Source organism: Pseudophryne corroboree, chromosome 1, assembly GCF_028390025.1.
Source record: "Pseudophryne corroboree isolate aPseCor3 chromosome 1, aPseCor3.hap2, whole genome shotgun sequence".
Taxonomy (NCBI): Eukaryota; Metazoa; Chordata; class Amphibia; order Anura; family Myobatrachidae; genus Pseudophryne; species Pseudophryne corroboree.
Window position 1 is genome coordinate 1,233,400,983 of NC_086444.1, and position 23,315 is coordinate 1,233,424,297.

Consider the following 23,315-nt stretch of genomic DNA (forward strand, 5'->3'; position numbering starts at 1 on the left):
TCTTACCCTAACCCAGCCCCTAGTGCCTAACCGCAACACCCCCCTACCGTAATCTTACCCTAACCCAGTCCCTAGTGCCTAACTGCAACACCCCCTACCGTAATCTTACCCTAACCCAGCCCCTAGTGCCTAACCGCAACACCCCCCTACCGTAATCTTACCCTAACCCTCCCCCTAGTGCCTAACCGCAACACCCCCCTACCGTAATCTTACCCTAACCCAGCTCCTAGTGCCTAACCGCAACACCCCCCTACCGTAATCTTACCCTAACCCAGCTCCTAGTGCCTAACCGCAACACCCCCTACTGTAATCTTACCCTAACCCAGCCCCTAGTGCCTAACCGCAACACCCCCCTACCGTAATCTTACCCTAACCCAGCCCCTAGTGCCTAACCGCAACACCCCCCTACCGTAATCTTACCCTAACCCTCCCCCTAGTGCCTAACCGCAACACCCCCTACTGTAATCTTACCCTAACCCAGCCCCTAGTGCCTAACCGCAACACCCCCTACTGTAATCTTACCCTAACCCAGCCCCTAGTGCCTAACCGCAACACCCCCTACTGTAATCTTACCCTAACCCAGCCCCTAGTGCCTAAAGCTCCCTACACGCTTGGCGAAGGCAGCAATTTTGACGATGATCGATCTCTATATCGTCCAGATTGGCTTGCATTGCAAAACAACGAAAAAAACAACGATGAACAAGCGCAGGGCCGCACATCATTCGTCATTGAGCGATATGTGCGATTTCTCATTCATTAATGAACAAGAACGCTCATATCGCCTGCAACATCGCCCGGTGTGAAGGGCCCTGAATTCTTATGTCCCTCTCGTGCAGGTATTCCCAACCGTGCTCCTCAAGGCACACTAACAGGGCAGGTTTTAGTGATATCCAGGCTTCAGCTCAGATGGTTACATCAAAATACCAGCTACTAATGAAGTCACCTTTGCGCAAGCCTGGATATCGCAAAATCCTGAAATGTTAGTCTGCCTTGAGGACTGAGGTTGGGAAACACTGATCTTAGTGCCTTACCCTAATATCCCCTCCTGTAACCTTACCCTCTAAATCATGAGTCTTCAACATGCGGCCGTCCAGCTGTTGTGGAACTACACATCCCAGCATGCCCTGCCACAGTTTTTCTATTAAGGCGTGCTAAAATAAAGGCAGGGCATGCTGGGATGTGTAGTCCCCCAACAAGTGGGAGGCTGCAGGTTCAAGACCCATGCTCTAAATCAGGAATGGGGAACTTTCGGCCCTCCAGCTGTTGTTGAACTACACATACCAGCATGCCTTGCTACAGTTTTGCTATTTGGACGTGCTAAAACTGTTGCAGGGCATGCTGGGATGTGTAGTTCAACAACAGCTGGAGGGCCGAAGGTGCCCCATCCCTGCTCTAGGTAGTGCCTTTTCCTAACCTCCACCAGCAATGTATCCCACCCACTTGTGCCTAACCCTAACCACCCCTCCTGCAGCCTTGGCATACCATACCATCTCTTTATACTGCAACACTAATGAGGTACACAGGTTCCGGGGCTGGCTGACTTCAGTCCTTTATTTCACCTGTTTCTAATACCACAGAACCTGTGTTATCCATGAATGTCCCAATATAAAGGGACAGTATGGTAAGCTTACTGTACTACCTCTCCTCCTGTAGTCTTACCTCTCCTCCTGTAGTCTTGCCTCTCCTCCTGTAGTCTTACCTCTCTCCTCCTGTACTCTTACCTCTCTCCTCTACTCTTACCTCTCTCCTCCTGTACTCTTACCTCTCTCCTCCTGTAGTCTTACCTCTCTCCTCCTGTACTCTTACCTCTCTCCTCCTGTACTCTTACCTCTCTCCTCCTGTACTCTTACCTCTCTCCTCCTGTACTCTTACCTCTCTCCTCCTGTACTCTTACCTCTCTCCTCCTGTACTCTTACACCTCTTACCTCTCTCCTCCTGTACTCTTACCTCTCCTCTTGTAGTCTAACCCTCCCCGTTGTGCCTACGTGATGCCCCCGGGTTCCTATCTGCGTTATTCTCGCCTATTGCTCCTCTGCGGCTTGAGAAGGGCAGCGTTTACAGCCTGCACTGGCCCCCGGGGGTCGCCGCTGGTTCTGGGATCACAGCGCTAAGCGCACAATAGCAAGGTACAAGCGCACCTTTATGTCATGCACACTAATTATACCTGTAAAACCGGAACCACACTATGTACAATATAAACAGGCAGCATTAGTATCAAGGTACAGCTGAGAAGCATGCAAAGAAACTCCTTCACCCTAGACCGTCAATCATCCTCAGGGACTATGTGAGCTGGAATGGTGCACGCTGGGAGACTGCCGCAGGGAGCTGGTTACTGGAAGGGCGCTGCTATCCGTGTTGCTGATCCCGGCCTCGCGGCCTATGTGGTCCTCTACTCCTGAGAGTAGGATGCGCCGAGATGTCACCCAGCTATTGCACCGGTGCACTAGGCCAGTCTTCTAGGACAGCTCCACATGGAGCAAATGCTTGGCTGCATATACTGGACCCTCTCCGCAGCATCAGGTTCCCACGTAGCAGGGTGACAGGATTTCCCAACTCCTGGCAACAGCCCTACACACCTCCTGTCTCTCCACTCTAGAGCCCTATGCTTGCCATTAAAAAATCTCTGTTTCTACCTGAAAGGATTGCCCCTATATTCTTTAACCCTCGATGTGATGGCCTCTCAGACGTCCGTGAGTGTAAACCTTTAGCCACAAGTTACATGCACAACACAAGCAGTAAAGATTCACACTGCTTTATTATGAGGTTAACAAAAGTATAAAAGACAATGCATATGGGTGTAACTGACATGTTGTTACACTCTCATTGGCTCGTTAGTAGTTACCAGGCAGAATTGATAAGGCGGATGTCCATATATGGGTTTTTCTACAAGTTTCTCAAAACATTTAACAAAGTCTGTAACACAGGATATTTGGTACCACACAGAAATAGAAATAACAGGTTTGATCTGGTATGGGACTGCCCTTGAATACCAGGCTCATACAAGCCTGGCATTTGTATGAGCAGACAAAGGTACCTGGCACAGGGTAGTACGTATCTATGCAAACACATAACAGTTCATATAGCATGTTTTAACCCTTCATTAGGGAAGTAGAAATATTCACTTTTACACTGTAACTATTATAAGGAAATTGATCATATAAAAAGTAATATTTACAAAGCACAGAAGAGTTAACCCTTCAATCCCCTCTTAGAATCATGATTGTTATATGACATGATTCTTGAGTGAGGCTCCTTTCTTGTTCCTCCAGTTCTTGAGATATTGGACATAATCGTCGGGTCCCTTACTATCAGAGGAGGTGACAGGACTGGTGGTTATATCATAGTACATCAGGGCCTTATCAATGCCTTTGGAGGTAAGTTTCTTTCCACAGGGAATTACACAATAAACTATAATGCCTACAAGAATTAAAGTTACAAGTATGAATATGCTTATTTGCACAAGAGCCTGTTTCCAATTTTCAAACCACCCAAAATATTGGCTCCATGGGTTATCAATACCTGAATTTTTCTTAAGTTCTATGGATAAGGTTTCTAACTTGTTTATGGCTAAAGTAACCTTACCATTGGGACCAGTGTTGTCAGGAATATATGTACAACAGCCTTCCACCTTACTAATGTAAACACATGTACCGCCTTTTTCTGCTAGAATCATGTCAAGGGCCATTCTATTTTGGAATGTCATTTGGGAAGTGGCTTCTAGCTGTTCAGCTATACCTTTAAGAGCATCTTTGGTATCATTAACAAATCTTTGTTGATTATAATATATATAATTAATCCAGGCTACGTTTTTATTTACAGTTACTATAGGAAACAATGACTCAAAACCCGCAGCCACCTCATCTCTAGCTTTGAACTCATTTGGAACACCTCTTGGGACCCCTATAGCATCAATGTATACGTGGGGGTCAAAGCTACCTCCTGGGAGTGCTCTTTTCTTTCGATTAGCAGGAGTATTAGAGGGAGGAGTGGGGTCATCGGTGATCATTAGGAGTGGCATTATGACTTTGGCCAGGGCACACTCACCATACCATGGTGTGTCTAATTTAATTCTAAGCTTCATATCCCCACATATGTAATAAATGTTGCCTAATGATCTAGTTTGGTTGACTAAAACAGTTGTTCTTTTATTTGCACAATACCCTGGTGGGAAGGTTTTTAAATTTCTCCCTGTGGTGGTGTTAGATGTATAACAGGTATAGTTTCCAGGATATATGGTTATGGTGCTTCCTGGGTTGGGATTTTTTGACAATATGGGATATTCCCTTTTCCACATTTCGCACTGACTGTCATTTGTTTTGGTGTCATTAAAAAGGCTGAAAAAAAACAATTTTCCTGTTCTAGGGGTATATTAAGGGGCACTGTACCTAGGTGGGGCCTAGATTTGCCACAGACATAGCAGTTGCTTTTATTGTGTTTGTTAGCACTATACTTCATCCATTCCAACCAAAAATTAATGTCAGAGAAACCAGTTTCAATAGCTAGGGTGTCTTCAAAGGTAGGGTTAGTAATAGCCACCATATCTTTAGAAGTGGCAATATGGGGCTTTAAAGGTTTGTTTTGGGGAGCAATTTTAGGCTGGTATTTTGGGTTTTTATACATGTCCCACAAATAAAACATTTGCCTTGCACTATAGTACCCTGCTTGCCACCATATACCAAGTACATAAGTCTCATTGTCGCTTCTGCTAGGGTTCACTATGTTTAGTCTAAACCTGTATGAATTTGGGCCTTCATCCATCTTATGAATGGATAGTCTAGAAAGTAGGGGTACTCCATATTTGCTCCATCTATTTTTTTTGCAAATGATGGGCCATATTTCCAATCTGCTCCTGTATTCCACCCCACAGATTCCCAGTAATCACAGTTGGATCCATGATAGGATATTTCCATCCACCATTCATCAGTGACACAAATGTACATTGTCTCAGACATCCCTGATTTTCTTTTCTGCTGTATGAAATGTTTGTTGTCAGCAAGTTTAGGGAACATGAAATAATCAAGGATGTATGTGGCTACGTGTGTATTGGAGGAATTGTACCACAAGGTGGGGACCCCATCTGTTTGTGTGATGTCGACTTCACATATTGTGAGGTGAATGAGGGCCAGTAGGGCTATCGAGATAGTCCCCAGGATAGAGATAGGGGGCAGGTTCTTCATCGTTTTCTGTTCTTCTGTCTTCGCTAGGTGGGAGGTCAGGGCTGTCTGCCCCGGTTCGTACCTCACTGGAATCACTTGCTTCCCTCTCTAGGTCTGGTCTAGGAACCTTTTTTACTCGGGATGCATGGATCCAGGTAGGACTTTCCTCTGTCAGGACTGCTGTTCGGGTAACTGCTACGACCTCTGTCTCTGGACCATAGGTGAAGTCTCCTGGGCTCTTGCTGCGGGGGAGGATCTTCACCACTACTCTGTCTCCGACCTTAAAAGGGTGTGTTGGTTCCTGTGGATTCAGAGGGTTTTTTACAAGCGACATCATGTTCAATCTCATCAAGTTTGGTTATGAGGGCCCTGACATACTCTTCCCTTATAAGTTCTAGATCTCCTTCCTGTATTACTAGTGGTTTCTTAGCCCAGGGTGTAGGAAAAAGGGTCTACCCATTAGTATTTCAAAGGGTGAGTATCCTAGAGTTTTCTGTGGGGTATTCAAGATGCTGGTGTTTAGCTTTATTAGGGTTGTTCCTGAGGCAAGTGATGCATCTGCTAACATACTGGTCCACAAGTGATTCGGCATTAGTAACATAAAAATCATTGGTTAGTAGGAGGAGTGTTGTGGCTTCACCACGGTGACCAACACCACGGCACTGGGCAACGAGCAAAGGGGCACTGGACTGGGGTATACAGGGTTTCCCCTCTTTGCAGATTAATCCTGATTTAGGATTTTTCTGCAGAATTGGGTAAGTCCAGTCGGAGAGATCAGTATTAGTCGCAGCAGCTTGAAGTTGAGTGAGCAGATGGACGCTGTCAAGGGAGGGACATGCTCTAGTGAGTGCAATGAGTTCTGCAGCTTGCGCGGACTGATAAGGTATTGGCAGGGTTTCCAACACAGTGTCAGGGAGGGTGACAATGGCATAGCCAGCCTGGTATGTATTGTCATTGGGCCTACTACAGGAGCCGTCAACAAAAACTATGTCTGCGCCTGGTATGGGAACGGGAGACATGTCAAGTCTGGGAGAAGTTTCAGCTTCAATGGAAGCAGCACAGTCATGTAGGTCGGGTGGTTCATCCTCGGGACCTTTCAAGCCTAAAAGGGCATTGAGAATGGGTGCAGGGCCAGAAGAACTAGCAGTGTACTTAATGGTAAGGGTAGGGTTACTCAAAAGGAGTACTTCATATCCACTAAGGCGTTGTGCTGACATGTGCTGTGTGTGTAAGCCTTTAAGTATTGCCAGGACATCATGTGTGGTGTGGAGTACTGTGATGTGGCCTAAAGTGAGGGTAGTGGCCATTTCTGCAACCATTGCACAGGCTGCCAAAGCCCTGAGGCAGGCAGGCATACCTTGCACAGACACTGGCATGACTTTGGAAAAAAAATGCCACGGGGCGCAACTTCCCTCCATGAAACTGTGTGAGCACCCCCGCCATGGTTTTACAATTGTCCCTTGCATATAGATGGAAAGGTAGTACATAATTGGGGAGGCCAAGTGCCGGACTTTTCATCAACATACATTTTAAACTTTCATATGCAGTTAACATTTCTTGTGACCATTGTACAGTTTTAGGTTTGTCCTTCAGTGTGGCTTGTCTCAAAATGTTATCATAATAGGAGCAATCAGAAATCCACTGTCTGCAGTAATTTACCATACCCAGGAAGGACAGTAGTTCCTTCTGGGTAGTTGGGGTGACCAGGCCCAATACAGACTGTATGCGTTGTGGACTGATTTTCCTCTCTCCCTGAGTGAGCACAAAACCTAAGTAATCAACATGCTTTTTTACACCATTGCATTTTTGTTTTGGACACCTTGTGTCCACATTCACAAAGCCAGTTTAGTAATGAAACACCATCCTCTCGGCAGGCCTCCTCAGTTTGACTACAGAGCAGCAGATCATCTGCATACTGTAGCAGGACTGAACCATGGTGAGGTTGCCAGGGCCCCAATGTGGCCTGGAGACAACAGGTGCGTCAATAATCTGCACCAGGTAAGTTGTTTACCCTCAAAAGAAAAGGCAAAAAGTAATTGTGTCTGTGAATCTACAGGTATGCTGAAAAAGGCATTCTTCAAATCAATTACAGAGAAGAACGCAGCATCTGCAGGGATTGCAGAAATGAGTGAGTTTACATCTGGAACAATTGGTGCAATTGGGACAATTAACTGATTGATCGCTCTGAGATCCTGTACAAATCTTATACTGCCATCAGCTTTGGCAACAGGGTTCACAGGAGTACAGTATGGTGATACAATATGTCTGAGAATACCCTGTTGTAAGAATTGCTGTATGAGACCTTCTATAAACAGGTTGTGAGTCGGGTTTGAGATTGGCCTTATGTGGTGTGCATGAGATTAGGCCAGTGTCATATGGACCTTCTGACCAAAGAGCGGGGTTTACTTGAGCTAAGTCAGGCATTGGTGGGTAGGTTGTTAATGAAGGTGGAAATGAGTAAGCTTTCTGAGTTAAGCAAAGGTAAGCCAGCGTCATCTGTCCAGCAGTCCTTAAACCTTTTCCAAAACTCAGTAACAGACTCCGAGGGTTTCAGTTTACAAGCTACAGCGACAGGCAAAAAAACACAGGCAAAGGAGCACGGGTTTTAAAGACTTCCTCCATATGTGTATCGCTGCGTCCTTTGCAAGCTTTGCGCAAATAGGATATACAGCCATCGAGGGTAATAGTGGGCTTGGGACAGTGTTTTACTATTATCTAAACTCTGGGCTACTGGTGCGTTAGGGATAGAGCTAGTGGACGCACCCTCCAGCAGTGGAGTTGGAGGCGATCCCATCTGGTGTGAAAGGGTTACTGCTGCCAAGAGATCTGTGTCCTCAAGCGCAGGATACATTGGAATGCAAGGGGGAGGCGAGAGGGATTTCAAAGATTTACAGTTTCTCACTGCTTCGCTTCTGTGCTGTTGGGAACTGACATTTTTTTTTTTTTAATCCTCCATATAGAAAAGGTAATTACTGCCTTCCCGTAGGAATGGGTCCTGTCCTGCTTTCTCTGTCCATCCCGCTAAATTATCCACCCATGGGTTAACTAAGTAATACTCTGAGGTAGAGTTGCGGGCGACATACATCTTGCATGTCTCACCAGGGAGGGGCGGGGGATATGTAGTTTTTTTTTACTCTGACTAGAGCCCATTGTCAGACAGTAATATAAATCAACAGTACAACTTTAAAAGAAAATATCTAAAATTTACAACACTCTACTATACATGCATCAGCTAACCAGTTAATTAGTCATTGACAATATCACAATATTATCTGTATAGTGAGAACATGAAATCTTTTGACGTGTACGATACTTACCATTCGTACAAGATGTCAGAAAAATACAGCGTTTTAAACAGGAAGCAGGAAAAGTGTTTGAGTAAAGATATCTGGCAGACGAAAACTTACCAGCCGTCTGGACCAAATATAAGAACTTATCTCACTACAAACATACAAGAATATAGACGATCAAATCGAGGTATTCTCTACGTTACGTATAGACTCCCAGGTCTATTTTTAAGTATCCCAGATACTAACGTCACGTTATGTATAGACTCCCAGGTCTATTTTAAGTATCCCAGATACTAACGTCTTTGGAGAGTTGCGCTTGGACCCCTGGTCCCTTCTCAGACGTATCTTTAAGTCCCAGACATTAAAGATGTTTGGTCACGTGTTCCCAGAACACTGACACGGATTCAGCTTCAGTGTATGACCGCAATCCCGTATGGCAAAGACAGACAATAAATTCTCTATCTTACCATTCGGGGACGATCACTGAATCCCGGACGAGCCCCCACTTGAAAGGATTGCCCCTATATTCTTTAACCCTCGATGTGATGGCCTCTCAGACGTCCGTGAGTGTAAACCTTTAGCCACAAGTTACATGCACAACACAAGCAGTAAAGATTCACACTGCTTTATTATGAGGTTAACAAAAGTATAAAAGACAATGCATATGGGTGTAACTGACATGTTGTTACACTCTCATTGGCTCGTTAGTAGTTACCAGGCAGAATTGATAAGGCGGATGTCCATATATGGGTTTTTCTACAAGTTTCTCAAAACATTTAACAAAGTCTGTAACACAGGATATTTGGTACCACACAGAAATAGAAATAACAGGTTTGATCTGGTATGGGACTGCCCTTGAATACCAGGCTCATACAAGCCTGGCATTTGTATGAGCAGACAAAGGTACCTGGCACAGGGTAGTACGTATCTATGCAAACACATAACAGTTCATATAGCATGTTTTAACCCTTCATTAGGGAAGTAGAAATATTCACTTTTACACTGTAACTATTATAAGGAAATTGATCATATAAAAAGTAATATTTACAAAGCACAGAAGAGTTAACCCTTCACTACCTGATGTGGTGACACCCCTGAGGCCTGATATTGGGGGATGTGAATGAAAGGGCTGGCTACGGAACCCTCAGGGAGTCTGTCCCCCCCCTCACCCCTGCGGATTCCGGTTCCTCGCTGTCTGGGGAAAGGCCTGCCAGTACAAAGGGCACCTCATTATGGTGATAAGGAGGTTGGATTCCCTGAGGCCGGTAAAATGAGTCCCCCCCCATTAACCCCTTATAGTTGCTTGTGATGTCGGAGGCCATTCAGCTGATCAGGGCTCCCTGTCAGGGGTGTCCGCTTTGACTTCCTGTACATCACACAGCCACGCAGACATACAGATGGAGCCACAGTTATCTAGGCTTCTCTGCTGCACCTAGGCACAACATGGTTTATTAGCATAAGCCTTTCATCTATTCTCAGCTGCAATACAATACAGAGAACAATACAGCAGGGGATTAAGTCATTACAGCAGGGGGTTAAGTCCGACTGCCCTGGCTCAGTTAATCCTATTAAAGGACTCCATCTGTACCATTTCAGGTGCAGGATATACATACAATATACTGTCCAATTAACGTCCACAACAATATGGGGTATACCCAGAGGCGTAGCTAGGGTTTTTGGAGCCCAGGGCAAGATGGAAAAAGCCCCACCCCCCCAAAAAAAAAAACACACACCAAAAGAAGCATGTGCCCGTGCTGGGAAAATGGGCATGGCCACACACCAGAAGGGGTGTGGCCACGCACCAAAAGGCGTGTGGCCACTGAAAATGGCACACTGCCGGTTACATTGCCCCACAGTGCCGGATACATGCCCCACAGTGCCAGATACATTGCCCCACAGTGCCAGATACATGCCCCACAGTGCCAGATACATTGCCCCACAGTGCCAGATACATGCCCCACAGTGCCAGTTACATTGCCCCACAGTGCCAGTTACATTGCCCCACAGTGCCAGATACATGCCCCACAGTGCCAGTCACATTGCCCCACAGTGCCAGTCACATTGCCCCACAGTGCCAGTTACATTGCCCCACAGTGCCAGTTACATTGCCCCACAGTGCCAGATACATGCCCCACAGTGCCAGTTACATTGCCCCACAGTGCCAGCTACATGCCCCACAGTGCCAGTTACATTGCCCCACAGTGCCAGATACATTGCCCCACAGTGCCAGTTACATTGCCCCACAGTGCCAGTTACATTGCCCCACAGTGCCAGATACATTGCCCCACAGTGCCAGATACATTGCCCCACAGTGCCAGATACAATGCCCCACAGTGCCAGATACAATGCCCCACTCAGTGCCAGATACATGCCCCACTCAGTGCCAGTTACATGCCCCACTCAGTGCCAGTTACATGCCCCACTGTGCGCCCCCCCCCCCCCGGTCACTCACCGCTTGTTGATGATATGTGAGGGGAGGAGAGCGCAGCGCAGAGCCTCTCCTTCCCCTCACCGCTCCAGGTCTCCGACGGCTGTCTGGCGCCGGTTCGCTAGCCAATCAGAGCTCGCGGACCGGCAGCCAATCAGGAGCCGGTCCGCAAGCTCTAATTGGCTAACTCCGCCTGAGACCGGACACAGCAGCGCTGCTAGTTCTGAAGCGGCGGGGAGGGAGAGACACTGCGCTCTCCTCCCCTCACATTTCGGCTTGACTGGGGGCGAGTGGGGCATGATGCCCTGGCCGCCGGCGGCGCCCCCCTCTCCTGGGCCTGCCAAGGCGCCCAGGGCACGTGCCCCACTCACCCTACCCTAGATACGCCTCTGGGTATACCGCTCCAACGGGAATGCGGGCAGTGTGTGGTATAGGATAAACCACAGTTATATCTGGCATTCTGCCCTTATATACTGAAGCGTAGAAACAGGCTGGCAAAAAGTACACTTCGGCACGGCGTCTGGCAATGAGTTGCGACAGCCTAACACTAACTTCAATGCAAAACAAATGTTGCTGGCACTAGAAGCATCAGCCAGTCAATACCAAAACAAGCTGCTCACCGCTATCAGGGCAGGCGTACCCTGGGTAAGAAGCGCAGAAAAGGGAAAAAACCGAAGTGGGATAAATTTCACCAATTTGAATTTAAATTTGTGAAAAAAAAAGGGCTTTTTCGGATGACACACCAGCACAGTGTGAACTGTGACCTGCGTCCTCTACACGCTTAACAGCATATCTCCCACAGAGGTAAATACCCGCTACACGCTGTAGTGGGTTCGAGCCGCTGCCGCGCCGTCTGCTGAATCTGAACATTGCCGTGGAGACACGGCTTGTAAACACCGCCAGACCCCACCTCCACCACAGACCACCTAGCAGGACGCATCGGTATAAACCGTTCGGCTCAAGAATCAACAATTACCCGGTGGGTGAGATTACGGCATGTCACAGGCTGCAGCCCTGACCGTTCACGGATGTCACTAGCCGGCACTACTGTCGGTGATCGGATTCATAAAGGCTTCTATTCCATCCAGCATCAGTATCTATGTTGCAGCTAGCAGACTAGTGTGTCCAGTCGGGTATGAATTGTTGGGTTGACACAACTTAGGTCGACAGTCATTAGATCGACAGGGTCACTAGGTTGACATGGTCTTTAGGTCAACATGAGTTTTTTTACTTTTTTTGGTGTTTTCTTCGTAAAGTAATGGGGAACCCCAATTAGTGCCCCGTGTCCCCTCGCATGGCTCGCGGCTTCGAGCAAGGTGCCTCGCTCCGATACCGCTGCGCTCGGCACAGGTTACCGTTCCAATCGTAGTCCACGTGGATGGTAAAGTATGAAAAAGTCAAAAAAATTGATTTAAAAAAAAAAAAAAAACTCATGTCGACCTAATGCATGTCGACCAATAGTGGTGTCAACCTAATGACCATATCCCGTCCAGTCTAACACTCATATACTATATTGTTGCATATTTTTATTTATTGTGTATCTGATTAAATTTTGAAGTCACGTAATATCAAAGGTATATTATATGTCTGTTTTTAAAATTAAAATTGGGGACATTTATCCCACCAGTGCTCCCACTACATTTTTTCCCTAACACTAACCTCCCCTACTGCAGCATAATCCTAACCCCCCCCCCTCCCCAGTGCCTAACTGTAAACTCCACCCCTGTAGCCTGTCCCTCCTGCTAGTGCCTAACCCTAACTTCCCCCCACAGTCCAAACATAACCCTTCCCATAGTGCCTAGCTCTAACCTCCCCTCCTGTAACCTAACTCACTAGTTCCAAACCCTATATCTCCTCCTGTAGCCTAACCCTGCCCCTAGTGCCTAACCCTAACTTCCCCCCACAGTCCAAACACAACCCTCCCCATAGTGCCTAACCCTAACTTCCCCTCCTGTAGCCTTACCCTCCCCATAGTGCATAACCATTAATCCCCACCCCTACTGTACCCCTACCCTAGTTTGTAACCATAACAGCCCCTCCCATAACCTTAAACTAGCAGTCTACCTAGTGCCTAACCTCCCTTCCTGCAGCCTAACCCTCCACCCAGTGCCAAACACTAACCTCCCCTTCAGTAGCCCAACCCTGCTCCTAGTCCTCCTGCCTAACTCCACCGCTGCTCCCATAGCCTAACCCTCCTAGTTCCTAACCTGCCTTCCCGCAGCATAACCCTGCCCTTAGTGCCTAACCATAATTTCCCTCAGCCTACACATAACCATCCCCACAGTGCCTAACTCAAACCTCCGCTCCTGTAGTCTAAGGCTCCCCCTAGTTCCTAACGCTAACCTCCCTTCCTGCAGCCTATCCTACCCTCTAATGCCTAACTAGCCACTACTCCTGTAGTGTAATCCTCCCCTAGTTCCTTAATCTGCCTTCCAGCACCCTAACACGTTTCCTAGTGTCTAACTATAACTTCCTCCCACAACCTAAACATAACCCTCCCCATAGTACATAACTAACCTCTCCTGTAGCCTAAACCTTACCCTTTAATGGGTAACTACAGTATAACCTCTCCACCCACAATCTATCCCTCCCTCTAGTGCTAAACCCTCCCCCTAGGGCCTACCCCTAACCTCTCCACTTGTAGTCTATTCCTCCCCATAGTGCCTAAATAGACAACTCTACTCCGTTCTTTTACAATTATAGTCTAAACCAGAGGTTCTCAGATGTGGTCCTCAAGGCATCCCAATGGTCCAAATTTTAAGTATATCCATGCTTGGCCACAGGTGACTTAATTAGCACCTCAGTCAATTTGATTTCACCATCTGTGTTGATATACCTAAAACCTGGACCATTGGGGTGCCTTGAGGACCGCGTTTGAGAACATCTGCATTAAGGGTAAATAGAAATTTGACTTTCAAGTTAACTTTTGGTTTGAAAAAGCACAAACACATTTATTTGAAAGAACACTTAACGTAATCTCCACCTGCAATCTATCCTTCCCCCTAGTGCCTAACCCTAACCTATCCACCTGCAATCTATCCTTCCCCCTAGTGCCTAACCCTAACCTCTCCACCTGCAATCTATCCTTCCCCCTAGTGCCTAAACCTAACCTCTCCACCTGCAATCTATCCTTCCCCCTAGTGCCTAACCTCTCCACCTGCAGTCTATCCTTCCCCCTAGTGCCTAACCTCTCCACCTGCAATCTATCCTTCCCCCTAGTGTCTAACCCAAACCTATCCACCTGCAATCTATCCTTCCCCCTAGTGTCTAACCCTAACCTCTCCACCTGCAATCTATCCCTCCCCCAGTGCCTAACCCTACCCTCTCCACCTGCAATCTATCCTTCCCCCTAGTGCCTAACCCTAACCTCTCCACCTGCAGTCTATCCTTCCCCCTAGTGCCTAACCCTAACCTCTCAATCTGCAATCTATCCTTCCCCCTAGTGCCTAACCTTAACCTCTCCACCTGCAATCTATCCTTCCCCCTAGTGCCTAACCCTACCCTCTCCACCTGCAATCTATCCTTCCCCCTAGTGCCTAACCCTACCCTCTCCACCTGCAATCTATCCTTCCCCCTAGTGCCTAACCCTACCCTCTCCACCTGCAATCTATCCTTCCCCCTAGTGCCTAACCCTACACTCTCCACCTGCAGTCTATCCTTCCCCCTAGTGCCTAACCCTAACCTCTCCAACTGCAATCTATCCTTCCCCCTAGTGCCTAACCCTAACCTCTCCAACTGCAATCTATCCATCCCCCTAGTGCCTAACCCTACCCTCTCCACCTGCAATCTATCCTTCCCCCTAGTGCCTAACCCTAACCTATCCACCTGCAATCTATCCTTCCCCCTAGTGCCTAACCCTAACCTATCCACCTGCAATCTATCCTTCCCCCTAGTGCCTAACCCTACCCTCTCCACCTGCAATCTATCCATCCCCCTAGTGCCTAACCCTACCCTCTCCACCTGCAATCTATCCTTCCCCCTAGTGCCTAACCCTAACCTCTCCCCCTGCAATCTATCCTTCCCCCTAGTGCCTAACCCTAACCTATCCACCTGCAATCTATCCCTCCCCCAGTGCCTAACCCTACCCTCTCCACCTGCAATCTATCCTTCCCCCTAGTGCCTAACCCTAACCTCTCCACCTGCAGTCTATCCTTCCCCCTAGTGCCTAACCCTAACCTCTCAACCTGCAATCTATCCTTCCCCCTAGTGCCTAACCTTAACCTCTCCAACTGCAATCTATCCTTCCCCCTAGTACCTAACCCTACCCTCTCCACCTGCAATCTATCCTTCCCCCTAGTGCCTAACCCTAAACTCTCCACCTGCAGTCTATCCTTCCCCCTAGTGCCTAACCCTAACATCTCCACCTGCAATCTATCCTTCCCCCTAGTGCCTAACCCTAACCTCTCCACCTGCAATCTATCCTTCCCCCTAGTGCCTAGCCCTAACCTCTCCACCTGCAATCTATCCTTCCCCCTAGTGCCTAACCCTAACCTATCCACCTGCAATCTATCCTTCCCCCTAGTGCCTAACCCTAACCTATACACCTGCAATCTATCCTTCCCCCTAGTGCCTAATCCTAACCTCTCCGCCTGCAATCTATCCTTCCCCCTAGTGCCTAACCCTAACCACTCCGCCTGCAATCTATCCTTCATCCTAGTGCCTAACCCTAACCTATCCGCCTGCAATCTATCCTTCCCCCTAGTGCCTAACCCTAAACTCTCCTCCTGCAATCTATCCTTCCCCCTAGTGCCTAACCCTAACCTCTCCACCTGCAATCTATCCTTCCCCCTAGTGCCTAACCCTACCCTCTCCACCTGCAATCTATCCTTCCCCCTAGTGCTTAACCCTAACCTCTCCACCTGCAATCTATCCTTCCCCCTAGTGCCTAACCCTAACCTATCCACCTGCAATCTATCCTTCCCCCTAGTGCCTAACCCTACCTTCTCCACCTGCAATCTATTCTTCCCCCTAGTGCCTAACCCTAACCTCTCCACCTGCAATCTATCCTTCCCCATAGTGCCTAACCCTAACCTATCCACCTGCAATCTATCCTTCCCCCTAGTGCCTAACCCTACCCTCTCCACCTGCAATCTATCCTTCCCCCTAGTGCCTAACCCTACCCTCTCCACCTGCAATCTATCCTTCCCCCCTAGTGCCTAACCCTACCCTCTCCACCTACAATCTATCCTTCCCCCCTAGTGCCTAACCCTAACCTCTCCTCCTGCAATCTATCCTTCCCCCTAGTGCCTAACCCTAACCTCTCCACCTGCAATCTATCCTTCCCCCTAATGCCTAACCCTAACCTCTCCACCTGCAATCTATCCTTCCCCCTAGTGCCTAACCCTACCCTCTCCACCTGCAATCTATCCTTCCCCCTAGTGCTTAACCCTAACCTATCCACCTGCAATCTATCCTCCCCCCTAGTGCCTAACCCTAACCTCTCCACCTGCAATCTATCCTTCCCCCTAGTGCCTAACCCTACCCTCTCCACGTGCAATCTATCCTTCCCCCTAGTGCCTAACCCTACCCTCTCCACCTGCAATCTATCCTTCCCCCTAGTGCCTAAACCTAACCTATCCACCTGCAATCTATCCTTCCCCCTAGTGCCTAACCCTAACCTCTCCACCTGCAATCTATCCTTCCCCCTAGTGCCTAAACCTAACCTCTCCACCTGCAATCTATCCTTCCCCCTAGTGCCTAACCTCTCCACCTGCAGTCTATCCTTCCCCCTAGTGCCTAACCTCTCCACCTGCAATCTATCCTTCCCCCTAGTGTCTAACCCAAACCTATCCACCTGCAATCTATCCTTCCCCCTAGTGTCTAACCCTAACCTCTCCACCTGCAATCTATCCCTCCCCCAGTGCCTAACCCTACCCTCTCCACCTGCAATCTATCCTTCCCCCTAGTGCCTAACCCTAACCTCTCCACCTGCAGTCTATCCTTCCCCCTAGTGCCTAACCCTAACCTCTCAATCTGCAATCTATCCTTCCCCCTAGTGCCTAACCTTAACCTCTCCACCTGCAATCTATCCTTCCCCCTAGTGCCTAACCCTACCCTCTCCACCTGCAATCTATCCTTCCCCCTAGTGCCTAACCCTACCCTCTCCACCTGCAATCTATCCTTCCCCCTAGTGCCTAACCCTACCCTCTCCACCTGCAATCTATCCTTCCCCCTAGTGCCTAACCCTACACTCTCCACCTGCAGTCTATCCTTCCCCCTAGTGCCTAACCCTAACCTCTCCAACTGCAATCTATCCTTCCCCCTAGTGCCTAACCCTAACCTCTCCAACTGCAGTCTATCCATCCCCCTAGTGCCTAACCCTACCCTCTCCACCTGCAATCTATCCTTCCCCCTAGTGCCTAACCCTAACCTCTCCCCCTGCAATCTATCCTTCCCCCTAGTGCCTATCCCTAACCTATCCACCTGCAATCTATCCTTCCCCCTAGTGCCTAACCCTAACCTATCCACCTGCAATCTATCCTTCCCCCTAGTGCCTAACCCTACCCTCTCCACCTGCAATCTATCCATCCCCCTAGTGCCTAACCCTACCCTCTCCACCTGCAATCTCTCCTTCCCCCTAGTGCCTAACCCTAACCTCTCCCCCTGCAATCTATCCTTCCCCCTAGTGCCTAACCCTAACCTATCCACCTGCAATCTATCCCTCCCCCAGTGCCTAACCCTACCCTCTCCACCTGCAATCTATCCTTCCCCCTAGTGCCTAACCCTAACCTCTCCACCTGCAGTCTATCCTTCCCCCTAGTGCCTAACCCTAACCTCTCAACCTGCAATCTATCCTTCCCCCTAGTGCCTAACCTTAACCTCTCCACCTGCAATCTATCCTTCCCCCTAGGGCCTAACCCTACCCTCTCCACCTGCAATCTATCCTTCCCCCTAGTGCCTAACCCTACCCTCTCCACCTGCAATCTATCCTTCCCCCTAGTACCTAACCCTACCCTCTCCACCTGCAATCTATCCTTCCCCCTAGTGCCTAACCCTAAACTCTCCACCTGCAGTCTATCCTTCCCCCTAGTGCCTAACCCTAACCTCTCCACCTGCAATCTATCCTTCCCCCTAGTGCCTAACCCTAACCTCTCCACCTGCAATCTATCCTTCCCCCTAGTGCCTAGCCCTAACCTCTCCACCTGCAATCTATCCTTCCCCCTAGTGCCTAACCCTAACCTATCCACCTGCAATCTATCCTTCCCCCTAGTGCCTAACCCTAACCTATCCACCTGCAATCTATCCTTCCCCCTAGTGCCTAATCCTAACCTCTCCGCCTGCAATCTATCCTTCCCCCTAGTGCCTAACCCTAACCTCTCCGCCTGCAATCTATCCTTCATCCTAGTGCCTAACCCTAACCTATCCGCCTGCAATCTATCCTTCCCCCTAGTGCCTAACCCTAAACTCTCCTCCTGCAATCTATCCTTCCCCCTAGTGCCTAACCCTAACCTCTCCACCTGCAATCTATCCTTCCCCCTAGTGCCTAACCCTACCCACTCCACCTGCAATCTATCCTTCCCCCTAGTGCTTAACCCTAACCTCTCCACCTGCAATCTATCCTTCCCCCTAGTGCCTAACCCTAACCTATCCACCTGCAATCTATCCTTCCCCCTAGTGCCTAACCCTACCTTCTCCACCTGCAATCTATTCTTCCCCCTAGTGCCTAACCCTAACCTCTCCACCTGCAATCTATCCTTCCCCATAGTGCCTAACCCTAACCTATCCACCTGCAATCTATCCTTCCCCCTAGTGCCTAACCCTACCCTCTCCACCTGCAATCTATCCTTCCCCCTAGTGCCTAACCTTACCCTCTCCACCTGCAATCTATCCTTCCCCCCTAGTGCCTAACCCTACCCTCTCCACCTACAATCTATCCTTCCCCCCTAGTGCCTAACCCTAACCTCTCCTCCTGCAATCTATCCTTCCCCCTAGTGCCTAACCCTAACCTCTCCACCTGCAATCTATTCTTCCCCCTAGTGCCTAACCCTAACCTCTCCACCTGCAATCTATCCTTCCCCCTAGTGCCTAACCCTACCCTCTCCACCTGCAATCTATCCTTCCCCCTAGTGCTTAACCCTAACCTATCCACCTGCAATCTATCCTCCCCCCTAGTGCCTAACCCTAACCTCTCCACCTGCAATCTATCCTTCCCCCTACTGCCTAAACCTAACCTCTCCACCTGCAATCTATCCTTCCCCCTAGTGCCTAACCTCTCCACCTGCAGTCTATCCTTCCCCCTAGTGCCTAACCTCTCCACCTGCAATCTATCCTTCCCCCTAGTGTCTAACCCAAACCTATCCACCTGCAATCTATCCTTCCCCCTAGTGTCTAACCCTAACCTCTCCACCTGCAATCTATCCCTCCCCCAGTGCCTAACCCTACCCTCTCCACCTGCAATCTATCCTTCCCCCTAGTGCCTAACCCTAACCTCTCCACCTGCAGTCTATCCTTCCCCCTAGTGCCTAACCCTAACCTCTCAATCTGCAATCTATCCTTCCCCCTAGTGCCTAACCTTAACCTCTCCACCTGCAATCTATCCTTCCCCCTAGTGCCTAACCCTACCCTCTCCACCTGCAATCTATCCTTCCCCCTAGTGCCTAACCCTACCCTCTCCACCTCCAATGTATCCTTCCCCCTAGTGCCTAACCCTACCCTCTCCACCTGCAATCTATCCTTCCCCCTAGTGCCTAACCCTACACTCTCCACCTGCAGTCTATCCTTCCCCCTAGTGCCTAACCCTAACCTCTCCAACTGCAATCTATCCTTCCCCCTAGTGCCTAACCCTAACCTCTCCAACTGCAATCTATCCATCCCCCTAGTGCCTAACCCTACCCTCTCCACCTGCAATCTATCCTTCCCCCTAGTGCCTAACCCTAACCTCTCCCCCTGCAATCTATCCTTCCCCCTAGTGCCTAACCCTAACCTATCCACCTGCAATCTATCCTTCCCCCTAGTGCCTAACCCTAACCTATCCACCTGCAATCTATCCTTCCCCCTAGTGCCTAACCCTACCCTCTCCACCTGCAATCTATCCATCCCCCTAGTGCCTAACCCTACCCTCTCCACCTGCAATCTATCCTTCCCCCTAGTGCCTAACCCTAACCTCTCCACCTGCAATCTATCCTTCCCCCTAGTGCCTAACCCTACCCTCTCCACCTGCAATCTATCCTTCCCCCTAGTGCTTAACCCTAACCTCTCCACTTGTAGTCTATTCCTCCCCATAGTGCCTAAGTAGACAACTCTACTCCGTTCTTTTACAATTATAGTCTAAACCAGAGGTTCTCAGATGTGGTCCTCAAGGCATCCCAATGGTCCAAATTTTAAGTATATCCATGCTTGGCCACAGGTGACTTAATTAGCACCTCAGTCAATTTGATTTCACCATCTGTGTTGATATACCTAAAACCTGGACCATTGGGGTGCCTTGAGGACCGCGTTTGAGAACATCTGCATTAAGGGTAAATAGAAATTTGACTTTCAAGTTAACTTTTGGTTTGAAAAAGCACAAACACATTTATTTGAAAGAACACTTAACGTAATCTCCACCTGCAATCTATCCTTCCCCCTAGTGCCTAACCCTAACCTCTCCACCTGCAATCTATCCTTCCCCCTAGTGCCTAAACCTAACCTCTCCACCTGCAATCTATCCTTCCCCCTAGTGCCTAACCCTAACCTCTCCACCTGCAGTCTATCCTTCCCCCTAGTGCCTAACCTCTCCACCTGCAATCTATCCTTCCCCCTAGTGTCTAACCCTAACCTATCCACCTGCAATCTATCCTTCCCCCTAGTGTCTAACCCTAACCTCTCCACCTGCAATCTATCCCTCCCCCAGTGCCTAACCCTACCCTCTCCACCTGCAATCTATCCTTCCCCCTAGTGCCTAACCCTAACCTCTCCACCTGCAGTCTATCCTTCCCCCTAGTGCCTAACCCTAACCTCTCAACCTGCAATTTATCCTTCCCCCTAGTGCCTAACCCTACACTCTCCACCTGCAGTCTATCCTTCCCCCTAGTGCCTAACCCTAACCTCTCCAACTGCAATCTATCCTTCCCCCTAGTGCCTAACCCTAACCTCTCCACCTGCAATCTATCCATCCCCCTAGTGCCTAACCCTACCCTCTCCACCTGCAATCTATCCTTCCCCCTAGTGCCTAACCCTAACCTCTCCCCCTGCAATCTATCCTTCCCCCTAGTGCCTAACCCTAACCTATCCACCTGCAATCTATCCTTCCCTTTAGTGCCTAACCCTAACCTATCCACCTGCAATCTATCCTTCCCCCTAGTGCCTAACCCTACCCTCTCCACCTGCAATCTATCCTTCCCCCTAGTGCCTAACCCTAACCTCTCCACCTGCAATCTATCCTTCCCCCTAGTGCCTAACCCTACCCTCTCCACCTGCAATCTATCCTTCCCCCTAGTGCCTAACCCTAACCTCTCCACCTGCAGTCTATCCTTCCCCCTAGTGCCTAACCCTAACCTCTCCACCTGCAATCTATCCTTCCCCCTAGTGCCTAACCCTACCCTCTCCACCTGCAATCTATCCTTCCCCCTAGTGCCTAACCCTACCCTCTCCACCTGCAATCTATCCTTCCCCCTAGTGCCTAAACCTAACCTATCCACCTGCAATCTATCCTTCCCCGTAGTGCCTAACCCTACCCTCTCCACCTGCAATCTATCCTTCCCCCTAGTGCCTATCCCTACCCTCTCCACCTGCAATCTATCCTTCCCCTTAGTGCCTAGCCCTACCTTCTCCACCTGCAGTCTATCCTTCCCCCTAGTGCCTAACCCTACCCTCTCGTCCTGCAATCTATCCTTCCCCCTAGTGCCTAACCCTACCCTCTCGTCCTGCAATCTATCCTTCCCCCCTAGTGCCTAACCCTACCCTCTCCACCTGCAGTCTATCCTTCCCCCTAGTGCCTAACCCTAACCTCTCCACCTGCAATCTATCCTTCCCCCTAGTGCCTAACCCTAACCTCTCCACCTGCAATCTATCCTTCCCCCTAGTGCCTAACCCTAACCTCTCCACCTGCAATCTATTCTTCCCCCTAGTGCCTAACCCTACCCTCTCCACCTGCAATCTATCCTTCCCCCTAGTGCTTAACCCTAACCTCTCCACTTGTAGTCTATTCCTCCCCATAGTGCCTAAGTAGACAACTCTACTCCGTTCTTTTACAATTATAGTCTAAACCAGAGGTACTCAGATGTGGTCCTCAAGGCATCCCAATGGTCCAAATTTTAAGTATATCCATGCTTGGCCACAGGTGACTTAATTAGCACCTCAGTCAATTTGATTTCACCATCTGTGTTGATTTACCTAAAACCTGGACCATTGGGGTGCCTTGAGGACCGCGTTTGAGAACATCTGCATTAAGGGTAAATAGAAATTTGACTTTCAAGTTAACTTTTGGTTTGAAAAAGCACAAACACATTTATTTGAAAGAACACTTAACGTAATCTCCACCTGCAATCTATCCTTCCCCCTAGTGCCTAACCCTAACCTATCCACCTGCAATCTATCCTTCCCCCTAGTGCCTAACCCTAACCTCTCCACCTGCAATCTATCCTTCCCCCTAGTGCCTAAACCTAACCTCTCCACCTGCAATCTATCCTTCCCCCTAGTGCCTAACCCTAACCTCTCCACCTGCAGTCTATCCTTCCCCCTAGTGCCTAACCTCTCCACCTGCAATCTATCCTTCCCCCTAGTGTCTAACCCTAACCTATCCACCTGCAATCTATCCTTCCCCCTAGTGTCTAACCCTAACCTCTCCACCTGCAATCTATCCCTCCCCCAGTGCCTAACCCTACCCTCTCCACCTGCAATCTATCCTTCCCCCTAGTGCCTAACCCTAACCTCTCCACCTGCAGTCTATCCTTCCCCCTAGTGCCTAACCCTAATCTCTCAACCTGCAATTTATCCTTCCCCCTAGTGCCTAACCCTACACTCTCCACCTGCAGTCTATCCTTCCCCCTAGTGCCTAACCCTAACCTCTCCAACTGCAATCTATCCTTCCCCCTAGTGCCTAACCCTAACCTCTCCACCTGCAATCTATCCATCCCCCTAGTGCCTAACCCTACCATCTCCACCTGCAATCTATCCTTCCCCCTAGTGCCTAACCCTAACCTCTCCCCCTGCAATCTATCCTTCCCCCTAGTGCCTAACCCTAACCTATCCACCTGCAATCTATCCTTCCCTTTAGTGCCTAACCCTAACCTATCCACCTGCAATCTATCCTTCCCCCTAGTGCCTAACCCTACCCTCTCCACCTGCAATCTATCCTTCCCCCTAGTGCCTAACCCTAACCTCTCCACCTGCAATCTATCCTTCCCCCTAGTGCCTAACCCTACCCTCTCCACCTGCAATCTATCCTTCCCCCTAGTGCCTAACCCTAACCTCTCCACCTGCAGTCTATCCTTCCCCCTAGTGCCTAACCCTAACCTCTCC